The sequence below is a fragment of the Prinia subflava genome, chromosome 11 (genome assembly GCF_021018805.1).
Source record: "Prinia subflava isolate CZ2003 ecotype Zambia chromosome 11, Cam_Psub_1.2, whole genome shotgun sequence".
Classification (NCBI taxonomy): domain Eukaryota; kingdom Metazoa; phylum Chordata; class Aves; order Passeriformes; family Cisticolidae; genus Prinia; species Prinia subflava.
In genome coordinates, this window is record NC_086257.1 from 1,268,392 (window position 1) to 1,280,768 (window position 12,377).

The 12,377-nt window shown below is 43.2% G+C and overlaps 1 protein-coding gene across 1 annotated transcript in view; it reads left to right on the plus strand.

Annotated features, from left to right (window-relative positions):
- The window catches only part of CAB39 (calcium binding protein 39), a 42,192-nt gene continuing 29,815 nt past the window's right edge, over window positions 1-12,377 (plus strand). Inside the window, exon 1 of the mRNA XM_063408154.1 lies at window positions 1-137. The gene's annotated coding sequence lies outside the window, so the exon portion shown is untranslated. The remainder of the gene's footprint in view (window positions 138-12,377) is intronic.

Here is a 12,377-nt window from a genome sequence, read left to right on the forward strand (position 1 = left end):
GGCCGGGCCGGTGCGACGCCGTGAGCGCGGGGCGGGGGGGACGGGCCGGGCGAGCCGGGGCCGCGCCGCCTCTGCCGCAGCCGCAGCGCCGGAGCCGAGAGCCGCCAGCGGGCGGGCGGGGCCCGCCGGACGCGCAGGTACTGGGGCGGCCGGGGCTGTGGGGGGGGAGAGCCGTGGGCATTGTCCGGCGCGGGGCCGGGCCGTGCCCTGCGGGCCGCGAGTAGCGCGGCCCGGCCGGTGCCCGCCGCGCTCCGGGCCCGTTTCTCCGCTCGGCGCTGGGAGGGACCGGCCGAGTCCCGCCGGCCTGGGCGGAGGGCAGGTCCGGGGATCGCAGCCGCTGCTCCGGGGGTGCGGTGCGGCACAGCCAGGCAGCCCGAGGGGAAGGGCACGGCCGGGGCTGCGCTTCCCGTGCGGCAGCGCCCCGGTCCCCGAGCTCCTCAGACGTCGAGGCCGGGGAACGATCACCGTGAAGCCGCGCACGGCTCGCCCCGGAGCGCACCGCAGCGCCCGGGCCGCTCCCGGGAGGGCGGAGGGGCAGCGCCTGTCCCGTCCCGGGGCCGGGCCGGGCCGGGGCGCTGCCGGCGACCACCACTCTTTGTTAGGGCCCGGCTGCGCGGTGGCCGGAGGCGCGGGGCCGGCACTGCCTTACGCGGCCTCTCGGGGTCCGCTCCGAGGCCTCTTCCTACAATTGTTGTTGCTGTTGGTGGCTCCGAGAGGCCTCCGCAGCCCCGGCTGTGCGGGAGGGCTGCTGAGAGCCTGGTTTCTTTGCAGACTGCCTTACAGACAGCTAACGCAGCGTGATCTCTCTGTTCTGTAGCATAAGAAAAGTTTTGTCATTGTTTTTTTTCCCTGGAAATCCGTTGAATGCTACCGGTACTGAAACTAAGATGTATCTGGTTTGGGTGTTTTATAAATTTTTTGAATTTTAATTTCTGGTGAAGGATCATGTAGGTACCCAGGATTTATTTAAAACCTATATGCTGTCTTGTGGGAATGGTGTGATTTAATTTGCATGATGAGTCAAAGATTAAATTACATGACCTAGGCTCTTCAGTTTCAGTGAGGCACATAACAATGCGTGGAGGAACAGTTTCAGTGGAGATCAGAAATGAAATTTGATTAACATCAAAATGTTGTAAAGGTTTGCCTGCACGTGGGGTTTTTTTAAACTACCTGTCACAAACTCTTAATTCAAGATCCTAAACAGTGTGTTTCATCAGGAAGTGCCTCTTCCTTTTTAACACCTAGAGTTCATGTAGTCAGAGGAAATTTAACATCCTGAGCTTGCACCTTGGTATCAAAGCTTTTAAATAATAGAGTTTTATTTAAAATACTGTGTACCTTTAATTAATAGCTATCACCTATTACCTGTTGATGTGGCACATGCCTTTAACTGTAGAAGGAAAAAAAGACCACAAAATAGTTTGTGAAATAGAATAAGCGTGGTACCTGTTCTGGGCTCAGGCGTAGCTTGATTTTTTGTTGTTTTCAGTTGTCCTGTAGAAATTGGCAGCTAACATGATCTGTAAGTGGCATGATGATGCCTTGATAGGTTTCTATCTGTAGTGGACTGGCTGTTGTAAGAATCTTGTATTTCACATTTCATGGTTTTCCTGTGGTGTGAGAAGCTATTGGGACAGCCAGGTAGGATGCATTTGGCTTAATTTTTTTGTGTTTAATGTGGATCTCATTGGTAATGTAACAACAGGTAGTGTGACCTGTTGGGGCTTTCCTTGGTCAGACAGAAGCACCTTAGGACAGGAGGAGGTCGTGTCTGGGGGTGTTGGGACCAAGCAGAGTAGTCTTAGAATGTTAGTTTGTACATATGGACTAACATGCTGCTGAATTTTTCTGAATGCTGATAGCATTGGGTTTTTTTCTTTTAAGTTTAATGGCATCCTCTTCTTTATGTTGACACAGAGTTCTGAAATTATGATGTGTTCTGTGTGCGTGTGTAAAACGGAATTTATACTTTTAAAAATATAGGTATTTACAAATAAAGGAGGCAAAATAAAGGCAGCAGTTGAGTAATACTTTATGACAGTATGTCTTTGAGAGATAATTATGCTCTTTGGGTATTATCAAGCCCAGACAAATGTATATTCCCAGTGGGGTGTGATAATATTAAAACTGCACCTCTTGGAATTCCTTGATTGGTTTATTCAGGAGGGAATGGTATCTATTTTGCATTCTATCATGTGGCTCTTATTAATTAATGGCTGGTAGTTGAATGAGACTTGACTGTTGCCCTGTATGTGCACTTCCTAAGGTTTTTAAAGGCATTTTGGTGAATATGAGAATTACTGGCCAGTGTCTTTCCTTCTGAATTATTTCTTTGTTCAGTTTTTGCAGGTTCTTTTACATTAATTGTTCACAGCCTAATTTTTTGTGTAAAATATTTCTGAAAGTTGATAATCTCTGTATGTGCTTTAGAGGCTTTAGAGACTTGCTAAAATAATGATTTTTTTTTTTTGGTGAAGTTTCAGAAAGGTGCTGCAATAGCTGGTGCTGCTTTGAAGCAGGGGGCAGGAGAAGCCCGGTGGCCTTTTGAATTCCCTTCTGGCCCTGCTTTTCTGTACTTGTGACACTGTGTAATATGGTTTAATTACAAGAGCAGCTATTAAAGTATGATTATCTTTGTCTAATTGGAGGCATCGTGCAGTTACCTATCAAAAATAAGATTTGACTCATCTGCTCCTTCAAAATTAATAGTTCCACAACAGCCTGTAGCTATTTATGTAAATAGTGTGTGAAGCAAAAATGTGAGTTGAATATTTTTCAAATATTATCATTTCTGCATTCATGCACTGCCCATGTTTTCTTTCAATACCATGCTTGTGGCACCACGAGGTGCAGAGGTTTGAGCCAAAATGAAGCCGAATGTCTGAAGTGAGAAGGTGAAACTTTATGCTGACATCCCTCCCCACCCCCCCCCAGTGCAAACACAAAGGTTAAATTAGAAGATGAGGCTGTCTTGAATTATTTTAAAGGACTTGAGCTGGGCTGTTAAATGCACGATCAGGAGTACCTAAGGCTTACACTGGTGTCATGTGAGTTTGGGCTTTCTTTAGCCTGAGCAGATTTATGTGCTTTCCTTATTGCACCTTGTGATAAAATAACGCATTCATTTGCCCCTATTTAAATACTCCTTATAAAGGCTTGAATTCAGGATTGATCCAAACTGGAGGCAGCCAAACTTGTGTGTGTTTACAGGAATAACTGTGGTCATTCCTCAACAGCCTTCGTGGCCTCTTTTTTTCAGACAGTGTTAATTTAGGAAGTAAATGGCTTAGGTTTAAATAAACAACTCCAATTTGCTTTCTAACTCCAATGGTCTGAGTATTCTAGCCATGCTTGATATTATCAAAAGACACTGCAAAAGTTCTTGACTGTTGACTTCAAATTTACTAAAAGGAAGCAAATATTAAGCCTATCCACAAGGGCATAAAATTCTGGGGGTTATTACTGAATGCTGTAGCTAATCTTTCTATTGAAATTCTGCTACTTGTAGTTAAAATCCAAGCTCCTTTCTAAAGATCCATTTCCTGTGTAATCCTTTCCTCCCCTTCAAACACTCAGAGAATCCACCACCAAAAAGATAAATATAGCAGGACAGTTCAAAAACTGTCGAGTTATAATTAGTAGAGAGCTGTAGTATTAGTGTAAGATGTTTTTCTAAGTTCACAAACATCTTTGGATGAAGATATTTATGAATTACTACAAAGATGTTTAAAACATTGGATATTTTAAAACATTCAGGTATACTGCCAAGTGTGGGAAATGGCTGTATCAGTGAGAAATTACTCTGTGCTGCTTTTGATCCTTGCCCTGTTGTGTATTTTTTTAGTCAGTCTTTATTGATAACAAATTGTTTTATCTTACTAAGAGAATGTAACGAATTGCTTTAACTGCAAACCTTGCAAGATTTGAAACACCAGACTTAAAAATAGCTAAAATAGAATGGCTATAAATTAAATAGAATGAATTTGTCAGCTTTTCAGGGAGTTGAATGTATGTGACTGTGAGGACAGTACTTATGTTCAGTCACTAGTGTGTGAAATGCCTTTATCTCCTTTGAAGTTTGTCTGTTAAAACGTAGAGTGAAAAAATGGAGAAGTGTTTCCAAAGATGTGGAATGTGTGATCTTTTTCTGGCTGCTAGAGCTGCCCAGACAAACAGCTTGACATCTGAAGAAGCACATGTCTGAAAAGTTTTTATTGTTTTATTTACTGACTTTGAGTAAAGCATGGCAGTGCATTTGGGAGGGAAGGCAGCTGCACAGAGGTGTAGAAAGTCCCTCTGACAGCCCAGCCAGCTCCTGCAGCCAGTGTGGCTGTGACTGTGACTTTCTCTGTCCTTTTCTCTTCACTTTCCTGGCCAGGCACACCTGGGAAGCTCCTCATGGGTGGATGTATTTTTCCAAATACTCATTCAGAGCCACAGCAGCTTTTCAGCTCATCTGCTGAGGAACTTGCTTTGAGGAGAAGTCTGTAGACCCCGAGTTCGGAGTGACACCCTGTATGCAGTGGTAGGTGTGTGTGCTGATCACACCCGTTCAGAGCATCCTGCTGCACTGGAGGCTCTGAGCTCTTCCCCTGAGTAAGCAGCTTCAGGAGCTTTTGCTACACTTGTAGAAATGAGGCAAATGTTATTTGTGTAATTTTATTTTATTTTTGACCATTACTTGTGAAGTTACTGCTCTGGCAGATGATATTCCTTGTAATAGATGTCAGAAGATGTAATTTTTTTTTGTTTGATGTACTGCAATAATTTATAATATTAACCACCAAATTAACCACCACATAACATTTTGACTTTATTGAATATCATGTGTAGACAAAGAATAAGCAAAGGTAAAGTCTGTTCACAGAGACGCAAAATTTTAGCAAAGAAAATGTGGGGAGGTTTTATTGTAAAAGAGACCTTAACGATGCAGACATGCAGTGAGTGGAACACAGGGATGCCTGAGAAGTCTCTCCCACACAGTTTATGAATGCATGGTTCTTCTAACCTGTCACACCTGATATTCAAGTCCTAAGTTTCTTGTGACTGGAGTTTGGTAGGGATGGAGAAACTTCTCAGGAGAATTTAAAGAGATACCTTGGAGGAGGTCACTTGAGGCACGATTCTTGATAGAGACTCTGTATGTGCTTGGTACTCTATTGGACAAATGTTGAGAAAGCAAAGTTAATCTCTCAAAAATCAGCAAATATCCCAAAACTTGCTTTGCTTATACCAGTTTGGTACCAAAACCTTATGTTATTGTTTCCAGGTTTTTTCAGCTTGGTGCACATAACATCCTTTGAATATACTTGTTTAGTTGCAGTGCATTTGGTCTTTTGCCTTATTGCGAAAGAAGACAGGAGGATCCAGGTCCTTGGGGGCTTTTCTTTGGTTCACAGATACTCGTGACAGTACATTTCAGAGTGTTCTTCAGCAGCACGGTGCTTGTCCCCGCTTTTTTTCAGGGAATAATGCTGAAGCACAGAGAACTTCCTCTTTCTTTGAGTGTGTGATGTTTGTTGTGAATGTTCTGTGGTGGAGCATTTGAGAAATACACACTTCCAAAACTTTTTTTCCCGTGATACCCATTTGTGATGTGAAATTCAGTTGCCTAAACATCGATACGTAGTTTTGTGTTAGATACTCCAAGGCACCTGCCCCAGAGGTTTGTGATTTTTCTGAGGGCAGTTGCAGACCAGCTGGGCTGTTTCAGAGCATTCACAGTGGTGTTTGTCTATCAGGCACCTGAATTGATACTGTGATATTGCTTGTTAGCCTTGGAATCTCCTTTTGGCCTTCCAGAAGAGGGTGAACACTGAAGCAGTGACCGTGTTATTGGCGCCTGGGATATGTGTTGCCTAATGAGAAAGGAGGATTTGGGATCAAATTCTGCTGCCCAAGGCAGTACTTGGGAGTCTTATCCAGGAGACCTTGTTTTGCTGCCCTCTACCTTGTTGCCTGCTTTCCAGCTTTATAAAAGCAAAAATTCCTGTGGAAATTTTCTTTTTTGAAGTCTAGTGTAGTTTGTCAGGGGAATGAATGAAGGCTTCTCTTAAGAAAGTACAACTGAGGAAAACTAAAATAATCAAGATAATTGGAAAACCTTAAATCAGGTGTTGGTCATTGGATTTGAGGGTTCAAATATGAACTTGAGAAGTTCTGCTTGTCTTAAAATATGATTGAAAGCAAACACAGGCTCCAGTCACCAGGGCAAATAGTCTTTTTCCATGAATTACAGAGGTAATGATTGACAGCAAAGACAGCTTCTTGAGAACAGTCTATGTTGGCTAAACAAGTGCTGTTCTGGAGGTGATTATTTAGATCTGTAATCTCTAAGAAAAGCAGTAGATTGACTCATCAGAATTGACTAACATAGTTCCGTTTTATGTCTGTAATTGACATTGAGCAATATCCAAACTCTACTAACTCTGTAATAGGGTGGAGCTGGAGTAAACAGTTTTTCTCTGAGGAACCGCATCCATTCACAGAGCATTTTGGGCAGGGTCCTGGCATAGCTGTGGCCTGGTGTTGCCCTTAACTCATGTGTTGTGGTGGTGGATTTAACATCATTAGACCCAGAAGAGCCTCTTCGTGACAAGATTATGGAATATTTTCCCAAAAAGTCACAAAAGCTTCAGGGCATATGTGTGTGCTGACAAACTTATGAATGTATTTAAGTTTTAAATTCTGTGAGAGAATTGCATGTCTATTTTCTTCATTCTTTTAACCTGGAAAAACTGAACAGCCTTCAACTCTCCAGCTTCTTAATTTGTGATTGTGGTTATTACTTCCTGCCTGTATATACATTTTTTTTTTCTCTTGGAAAGAGAAATAAACTGCTTAGTGAGTTTTCCTTCTTGCTTGGGAACTTAGATATGTGTGTAGATACGTAAAAAAAAATTGTAACAGCCATCTGGGGCTGGATTTATAGTCTACATCCAACAAAGATGGATTAGGCTTTTGCTTTGAGGCTGACCATGCAAGGCTCCTTGCTTCCCTTAGGAATTGTACTGGGTAAGGTCTCAGAGTTGTTGGAGTGGAGTCTGAAGAGCAGCTCTGCTCTCCCTTTAGCACTGGCAGTCACTCCTCATGTTGATGCAGGTTGAGGACTTAACACTATCAAATCTAGGAAGAAATGTCAAATCTGTGTTTCAGAAGTGCTGTTCTTGAGCTCTTTAGTGAACAAGGGAACAATTGTTGGCCAGAAATACAGAAGCTTTTCTCTCGAAATAGGCTGGTTTTAACTTTCAGGATTACTAGCAAGCATTGAGAAATGTTAGTAAGTATAACAGAAGTTTCTACACCTTGTCTCTTGTATTCATTATGGTACTCTAACTTTCATTGTTGTGGATTGATGCCTCTGAGATTTATACAAAAACTCAGAAAATCCAGACTTTGAGCAAGTCCCTAAATTAAATAACCAAGCTAAACTAATTTCAAAATGAATGTGAAGGGAAAATTAAAATCTAAATTTTAGGAGCTAAAAGGAATAGTTTGAAAATCCATAAATTACAATGTGTCTCACATTGTTTATATTAATCTTGTTTGACTTAGTAGTGAAGAATTATTTTAATAGATTTCAATACATTTGGATTCTTTGAAATCTCCTTATTTACTTCTGTTTCTAATGGTTGGTTGGTCAGATTCCAATATTGTCACTTCATGCCTTTTATTTTCCTAATTTTTGGGGAGTGTAAGGTTGCATCACTGTTTATGGGCTGCATCACAAGCAGTGAGGGCAGCAAGGTGAGGGAGGGAATTTGGATTTCTTGACCATTTCATCATTTGATTTAAGAGCTCTTGTTCGATTGAAGCCTCTTAGTGATATAGAAAGTGATGATATTATACTGATGTAAACTTCTATTTAAATAATTTTTATAATGCCTAATTAAATAAATGCCTATTAAATAAAATTATTAAGCTGGTGCACCAATTAATAATTTCAAGGGTTGTAGGGTTTTTATTTTGTTTTTCCACATAGCCCTAAGGATACTGATAGGAGACTGACATAGCTGAAGTAAGTAAAAATGCAGTGTTAGGGGTATAGGTATGAGCTCAAATGCAAATAGTTCCACCTGAGCTTGGTGTCAGCCCTTTGGAAGAACCACTGTCCTGCAGGATGTTTTTGCAGTCATTTCAGGTATGATGTGTGATCATTCCTTGGGTAAACTTGTAGAAATGGAAACTTCTTTTGTAGTGTTCAAGTTTCTCTTGATAGCATTGCACAGTTACTGCACTAGAGGAAAATCGGGAGTGCTCATTTTAGTATTGTGAAACAATTTGATGGTTCCCTTTTCCAGTCCAGCTCTTCTTAGCAGATGAATCAAGGGAACTGTCCCTCAGAGGTGCTTCCCACCATGTTAGTCGACCTAATATTAGTCACATTAGTCACTTCTTGTTCCAAACCTTGTTTTTCACGTGCTGTCTGTAGCCAGGTAGCTCTCAGGCAGTTTTTCATTCGTGGCCCTGTCCTGTGTTTCAGGGGAGGTGCTGACTCCTGATATTTATTATTATTAAGGGATATATCAACAGTGCTGGTCTGTTACATTTCTGAACCCTCAGGGCTCTTCTGCCTTGGAGAGTCCTATCTACAGCAGCTCTTGCAAGTTGCTTTGGAGTCAAACCAGTTGGGAAGTCTTCCTTTTGGAAGGGTGGCTTTATGCTGTGGTGTTCCCTCCAGACTCCTTTTTCTTTAAATGCAAACGTGCTTTAAGAAACAGCAAGCAGGAACTGCAAGGTACTGTCTTGTGAGTTTTGGCTGGAATAAATTTAGATGTTAAACTTTTTACGAAGAATTTCAACCTGTCTGTTGCAAGGTGGTTATTTTTTTGTATTTGTTACTCTCATGGAAGCAGAGAAGTTTGCTTAGCATGACGTGCTCTACCTGAAAAGAGAACTCAAGTGTCCCCAAAAAGAGAAAGACACATGAAAAGTAGCATGTATCAGCGCAGACATCTGACACATTGTTTATCTTCTGTTTTCATTAATATACAATAACTTTGAGTAACTGAAGCTCTCGGGTGGTGTCAGGAGGGAAAAGGATTTTGACCTGAGTTTTTCAGGAATGACTGGCTTTTCAGAGTGTGTGTGCTGAAGTATCCTGCAGTAACAGATCTTTGGACTGGTGTCTTGTGAGTTATCAGAAGGACTCCTAATTAGGTTGCCATGGCAAGAGCTTGAGCACATTTTGGGAGAATCTAGATCATTCCCCTCTTTTTGATTCCTTGTGAATCCTGCTGCAGAGCATTTCATAACATGGAGTTCATGGGTTAGCTGAAACTCTTCCGCCTCTGCCTCAGAATCTGTAAAAGTAAAATACAATGGCATGGTGTTAAATGTTATGACTCGCACCTCATCTCTCCTGAAGGTTTGTGACTTGGATAGTTCTCTTAATTCTGGGGTGCATCCCCTCTGCTTTTGAATATATCTTTCTATGCTCTGTGTTGTCCCAAAGGAGCACACCTGGCTTGGCAATTGAGGTGTGGTGCAGTTTTATGTATCAGGAATTGAATTCCATTAGTGACTTTGAAGATTCAGACCAAACTTTTAAACTGACAGGAGAAAGGTGATTTAGGGGAACTGTGCAAAGTACACTTTTCTGCAGTACACTTAAGGTATATTGTGATGTTGAAATTATTTATGTGGAATTTCTGTATTGCAATGGCTGGTTCTTTTCTTGGGAGAACAAAGTGAATTATCTGTTAAAGTCTAGGTTTTTTTGCTTTCTTGTTTATTATCTTGGCACAAAATCTGGTCACTTATTCAGTAGTTGTTTGTTGTTTAGTTTCAAAGGGAGATAATTTTATCATAGAATCATTTAATGGTTTGGATTGGGAAAGGGCCTTAAAGACTGTCCAGCTCCAGCCTCTCTGCCATGGGCAGGGGCAGCTTTCACCAGAACAGGTTGCTCAGAGCCCCATCCAGCCTGGCTTTGGACACTTCCAGGGATGAGGCATCCTCAGCTTCTGTGGGCAGCCTCTGCCAGGGCCTCCCCACCCTCACAGGGAAGAATTAATTCCTAATATCTAATCCAGCCCCGATAGCTCTCAGTTTGAAGCCCCTTGTCAGAAGCCCTTCTGCAGCTCTCTTGTAGCCCTTAGGGGACTTGAGGGTACTTCAGGGCCTCCCCAGAGCCGTCTCTTCCACAGGCTGGGCAGCCCCAGCTCTCCAGTCCTGTCTCCAGTGTGGAGGTGCTCCCACCCTCTGATCATCTTCACTGGACTCGCTTGAGCAGCCCCTGTTCCTCAGCAGCCGGGGCCCAGAGCTGGGGGCAGCCCTGCGGGTAGGTCTCACCAGGAGGGTGGAGGGGCATAGTCCCCTCCCTGGCCCTGCTGCCCACACTGCTCGTGATGCTGCCCAGGACATGGGGACCTTTCTGGGCTAGGGTGCACATTGCTGTGTCATGTTGAGCTGCTCATCAGCCACCACCCCGAGTCCTTCTGGGCAGGGATGCTCTCAGTCCATTCTCTGCCCAGGCTGTGTTCCTGCTTGGGATTGCCCTGTCCCACAGGCAGGACCTTGCAGTTGCTGTGCTTGCTGAGCTTCATAAGGTTTGCATTAGCCCACGTCTCATTCCTGCACATCCCTGTGGATGGCAGCCCGTCCCTGCAGTGTGCTGGCTGCACCACACAGCCTGATGTGATCAGCAGCCCCTGCTGAGGGTGTGCTCAAGCCCACTGTCCCTGTTACTGACACATATCTGAGCAGTGCCAGCCCCATTGTGACCCCTAAGGAACACCACTCCTTGTGGGGCATAATACATTAACAACGTGTTGTCTCTTTCCTGAGCCCTGGAAATCAGGCTGGATTTTAGCCAGCTGCTTCTCATGATTTTATTTCTCACTCTGGTGTCCTGGTAGCAATGAGATAGAGGTGCACCTGAATATCACAGATGTGTTGTGGCCTGTAATGCATTGTTGGTTTTTTTTTTTTTTACTTTTGTCTTTCAAGTGATGCCTATGAAATTAATTCTTGGTCTTGAGTAACTAGGGGGAAAATTTCTCCTGGCTGGCCTCTGACTTTGCAGTTCTTTGTGATGTTTCCCTTCGCCATGTTATCTTTGGTACAGCATACCCAAGAGGAAGCAGGGAGTTTTATCTGAGGATGAGCTGTGTGAGAGTTCTGTACTAATAGGCACCTCCCTCTACACAGCTAACTTGGGAAAATTGGACACTTGATTGATGGTGTAGTGATGCTGGCTGGCAGTGCAAAGGAAAGAGCACTCTTTATAAAAGTACTTAACCAGTAAAGCCCTAGCACAGTTGCAGTTATCATGGTCAGAGGCTGTGGTTTTTACTAATCTAAGCTATATCTGCACTGGTAGGATTTGCTAGCAGAGCTGTGTCAGTAAAACCTTTGTATTGTCATCAAAACTGTCTTTTAAGTGCCAGGGACTATGGCAAAAAAAAAATAGTGTGACAGAAAGCAAATTTGTCAGATGGATAATGATCTGTGGATCAGCACAGATATTGCCTGTGCTTCAGCTCCTAGTACTAGGTAAGAGGTAATTTAAGGGAAAAGGCCCCTGAACAACTCTTTTCCTTTACTGAATGGAGATGTAATGAACTAGAGGGAAAAGATTCCCAGTAATGGTGGTGTCATGAGTCTCAGTCATTTATTGATTGCCCTCTCCTGCTTTCTCTGTGAGTCAGTACATAACTCCTGTAGGATATTTGTCAGGATCTCCCTTTTATAGAGAAGGTATGGATCATTGGGTCATGCCCCAAATTGGCTTGGTTTCATGTAGCAAGAATCAGCTGGGATTCATGAGCAATGGTCTCAGTAATTAACACTTTATTCTTTGTGTCACACTGCTGAGATCTGGCAGTAGAGGTGACTGTGGCAGACTGGAGGAGTCAGCTGTGGTCTCAGGCACCTCTATGGAGTGTGACCAGCTCTTGGCAGTGCAGCTTGCTGTGCTTGTTGGGTTTCAGTTTCAGCCTTATTTCTGCCCAGCTGATGCACAAAAGTGAATCCAATTAATTAAGCTGTGCTTGATTGCCTGTCATCCCAACTGGTTTGTGAAGCTTATGGAACTGAGGTGAACTCCACAGTAGTCTAACATAAAGAGTCTTTATTTGTGAGCTCCCAAATGGATTATTTTGGAAGGGAAGCATTCACACGTAGAGTGTGGCAAAGCAGAGGTGGATGGAGTACATTCCGTGCTGCCTATGACAGGAGCCAGTAGTAGTCACTGTGGGAAGAGGGGTACTCCTTGGTGTCTTCCCAGTTCCTAAGTCAATGTTTTTGAGATGTTCCTGAGCTATGTCAAAGGCCACTGCTCTACTGCTTATAATCTTAAGGCTTTAATATTGTTGTTATGTGATCTTAGTCTTTTGTAGGTTATATTTGTTAAAAATTTGTTGATCTTAAGG